Source organism: Alligator sinensis, unplaced genomic scaffold (genome assembly GCF_000455745.1).
Source record: "Alligator sinensis unplaced genomic scaffold, ASM45574v1 scaffold926_1, whole genome shotgun sequence".
NCBI classification, from domain to species: Eukaryota; Metazoa; Chordata; order Crocodylia; family Alligatoridae; genus Alligator; species Alligator sinensis.
Window position 1 is genome coordinate 718,736 of NW_005842679.1, and position 4,835 is coordinate 723,570.

Consider the following 4,835-nt stretch of genomic DNA (forward strand, 5'->3'; position numbering starts at 1 on the left):
AATGCTACAATGAAATGCTGTTTCATCCAATATACATGATGCTTTATTCAGCTAGTACGGAAACCCATTTCAAACTTACGCATGTCCAACACGAACTGAAAGCATGATCGACAAGGAAGTAAATTCAAAGCAGTGCCAATGACAACTTATATTTGGTGCTTTTTTACTGTAAAAAGAAGCAACATTTCTCAGTTTTTTCCCCTGCTGTCTGTAGCTGCAGAAAGCATCTTTCTGAAACTGTAAATTATTTCCCATGAAATCATTTGGCAGTCCCCAAATGAGCAATACATATGAAACATGCTAAACAACATACTGAATGTAATTTTTCTGCTGAGGCACTGATATAAAAGGGGAGTAAAAGAAATGGTATTTTGGTTTCCCTTTGGTGTTTTTGCTTTAATCTCACTCCTGGTGCAGTTGATTTGCAGGGCTTCCGTGTAATAATTTTCACAATTTCAGACAAATGCAAATGAAAAGGAGACATGGGGATGGATATAGGGTTCAATAAATAATTTGTAGGGAACATACTTCACAAATTAAGCTTCTTTTTCTACTTGCAAATTGTAAGAATAGTTTGTGATTTGAGTTGTCATACCCTGAATATTTTAGATAATTTCTATGAATAACCTTCGTTACAGATTTTAGAAGTGATTAGTAGACGATATCCTATATTTGAATTTTAATCAGTGTAGATAATTTTTATTTGAAACATATAAGATGAACTGTGTTTCTATTTCAGTACTGCCAACTGCAAGTATTTAAAAAATCATGAATCTGGCACCAAAAGAAGAAGAAAAAAGAGAATTGATTTAAAAGCATGAAATTTTAACTCAGATAAACCTTGGGTATTGCAGTAAGAAAAAATGTGACTGAGCCAATGAGAGACAAATGCAAAAATTCTTACTCTAAGTCAACCCAGTATTAATTTTCTTCCTTTTTCCTGATGCTATAGAATAGGGTCAGGGGAGGCTGTTCAGGTAAAATTAAGAAGAGATTAAATTCAGGAATATTGAAATGTTGACCATTTTAACATTTCCCAAATTAAAATATATTGTTTCAGTTGGTTGAATTTTTGGTGCAGTTTAATACTAAACTGCATTTTCCCCATAATGGGTGCATTACCAAATGGGAGCTGTAGTTAGGCACTAGTATATGCATAGTTAGAGTTATTTATTCCTATTAATGCACTATTTTGCACTTATCAAATGCTAAAGTTCATCTACCACTTTATTGCCCTTTCATTTAGTTTTGTCAGATATTCCTGTAACTCTTCATTAGGAGCTTCACCCAGAATAATTTCATATGACATGAAACTTTTGCCACCTCACTATTTACTCCCTTTTTCAGATCCCAACAACAGGTTGAATAACACAGGTCCCAAAACAAATTCTCCAGTGTGAAAAAATGACATTTAGTCCTACTTTTTTGTTTCATATCTTTTAACCAGTTTTCAGTCCATGAAAGAGCCTTCCCTCCAATTGCACAACAGCTTACATTGTCAAAAATGTTTTGAAAAACTAAGCATACTGTATTGCCAGAATACCTTTTATCTGTGTTTTTGCTGATACTTCCAGAGAACTCAAGCAGTTTGTGAGATGTGATCTCCCTTCACAAAAGCCATTTTAACTCCTCCTCAGAATATATTTACTTGGGTTACTACTAATCCAGTTGTTTATAATATGTGCCACCAATTTGCCAGGAACAGAAGTTAGATTTCTCAATCCATGGATCACTTTGGAGCCTTTTTTGAAAGACTGATGTGACATTGGTAACCTGCTAATCATCTGATACCACAGCTTATTTGAGCAATAAGTTGCATACTTTTGCTAACGGTGTTGCTATTTAATACTTCAGTTCCTTCAGAACTTTTAGCTAAGTACCATATTGACCTGGTGACTTATACATTTATCAATTTGGCCTAAAACATCAATCCTTGTCACTTCACTTTAAGCCAACTCTCTATGTTTTTCTGCTAAGAAGAATGAATCTGGTGCGGGGAAATCCCTAACATCCACTGCAGGAAAAAACAATAAAAGAATTAATTTAGGTTCTCTCCTTATCTTCCCTGAGTGTACCTTTTCCACCTGGTCATCTGGTATATTAGCTGCACCTAATATAATTTTTTAAAACTCATTTTAACATTTATGTGTTTAGCAAGATGGTTGTCAATTTTTTTTGGTTTGCCTTATGTAATTTTACATTGAACTTGCCAGGTTTTATGTACCTCTCTACTTCCCTCCTTAGGGCATGGCATCCATTTTTAATGATGCTGTTTGGCCTCTCCTTGACTTGGCTATTAATTCATGCTGGATGGTATGTTTTCCAACTGTTTAGTGCTTTATTTAATTTGTAGTTGACATGTACCCTAAACCTTTAATATGGTGATTTTAAACAATCTCTAGGCTGTCTGTGGGCTTTGCACTCTCTTGGCCCTCTAGCTTTTTAAATTTCCCTAAATCCTAATTTTTTTTAAACTTAAAAATTGTTGTGGTAGATATTTTCTGCTCTTCCTTCCTGCAAGGATGCTGTATTTAATTACATTTTGATCATTATTCCAGAGTATATGTACAGATTTGGTTTGAACCAGATCCTGTGTGCTACTCAAAAGTAAATCAAAAGTTTCTTCTCTATTAATTGGTTCCAGGACTAGTTTCTTTAAAAAGCAGTCATTTATACTGTATAGACCTGTGATCTTCAATCAGGATACTGGGGCACCTTGGAGTGCTGCCATATACTTTGAAGGGTGCTGCAGGGTATGAAGAGAGAAGCTAGATATGAAGAGATAAGCAAAGAATCTAAGTAAATAAATGAAGTCTCAGGCTTATCCCTGCCTGATTGATCCACTGCCCCAACTGCCTAGCCACTCTGCAAGGAGGTAAGTTATGTAATATATAAATTAGTTTTTGAAACTGGGTGCCACTCAATTTACAAAAGTTATAGAGGGGTGCCTCAAGTCCAAGAAGGTTGAGAACCACTGACATAGATGCTTTATCTCTGCATCACACCCTGATGAAACATTTATCCAATATCTATGAGACTAATAGAAGTTACCCAGTATTACTGTGGATCATGCTTCTGTAGCTTCTTTAAGCTCCCATAGCATTTCAGCATTACTTTTTCTGTCTTAATCAGATGGTCAAGATCATAGCTCTAATTCTACTGTCTTCTTATTTAAGCACAGAGTTTCTATCCACAGGGATTTCATAGTACAGTATCTTTTGTTTAAATTATAATATTGATGCTGTTTGAGCCTATACTTTCTTTCTACATAGCACTACCACTTCCACCCTCCTGGCACATCTTATTTTGTCATTCCAATATGACTGGTACCCTGGTATTAATATGTCCCACTGATTTCCATCCTTCTATCAAGTTTCTGAAATACCTATTACATCAATGTCATCATTTAATAATAGGCATTCTTGTTCACTCATCTTATGTTTTAGCATTTGTACAGAAGCACTAATACATTTTGTCCTCATCTACTTGCCTATTCTTGTGTGTCAAGTTTACCTCTATTTGTTTTGACTGTTCCTTTGTATCTCCTGTATGTTTTCTACTTTCCTATCCTCTTTAATAGGATACACAGTTTTTATGACATCTCTCCAAGGGATGTGTCAATCAGAACCATGTGCTCTTCCACACTTGTCAGCTCTCCTCCAGTCTAAATTGCAAAATCTTCCCAATAACCTTCTCCTGTCCCCATGGGTTTTCTAGTTCCTAATAAACCTAAATCCCTACTCCTTATACAATCTACGGACTGAGATTGCTCTTCTGCCCTTCTGGTTCTGTGCACAGAACTAGAAGCATTTCAAAGAATGCAACCACAGAAATCCTGGATTTTAACCTCTTAAATAACAGCCTGAATGGTCACTTGGAGAAGCACCCCAATCTGAAAAGCTAAGCCACTACCTTGAATCTAAGATGCATTTCAGTCCAGAATGAAGGTGCATGGTTCCTAATCTCTGTCCAAATTTTCTGAAGAAACCCAATCTCTTAGCCATGATCTACTGCACACTGAGCATTTTCTGGTATACTACATGGCAGCCAAGGTCATTTTCACTCAAGAACATGAATCATAGAAAATTAAGGGTGGAAGAGACCTCAGGAGTTCATTTAGTCCAGCCCCCTGCTCAAAGCAGGATCATCCTTAACTAGATCATCCCAGCTAAAGCTTTGTTTAGCGGGGTCTTAAAAACCTCCAAGGATGGAGATTCCACAACTTCTCTGGGTAACCTGTTCTAGTGCTTTACTACCCTCCTAGTGAAAACTTGTTTCCTAATATCTAACCTAAACTTCCCTTGCTGCAACTTGAGACCATTGTTCCTTGTTCTGCCACCACTGAGAAGAGTCTAGCTCCATCCTCTTAGGAACCACCCTTCAGATAGTTGAAGGCTGCTATTAGATCCTCTCTCAGTCTTCTCTTCTCTAGACTAAACCCAGTTCCCTCAGGCTCTCCTCAGAAGTCATGTGCTCTAGCCCACTAACCAATTTGGTTCCCCTCCACTGAACTCTCAACAATTTGTCTACATTCCTTCTGTTGGGGAAGGAGGGAGACCCAAAACTGGACACAGGACTCTAGATGTGGCCTCACCAGTGCCAAATAGATGGGAATAATCACTTCCCTTGATCTTCTGGCAATGCTCCTACTAATGCAGCCCAGTCTTAGCCTTCTTCACAGCAAGGGCACGCTGTTGGCTCATAGATTCATAGATTCATAAATGTTAGGGTCGGAAGGGACCTCAATAGATCATCCAGTCCGACCCCCTGCATAGGCAGGAAAGAGTACTGGGTTTAGATGACCCCAGCTAGATGCCTATCTAACCTCCTCTTGA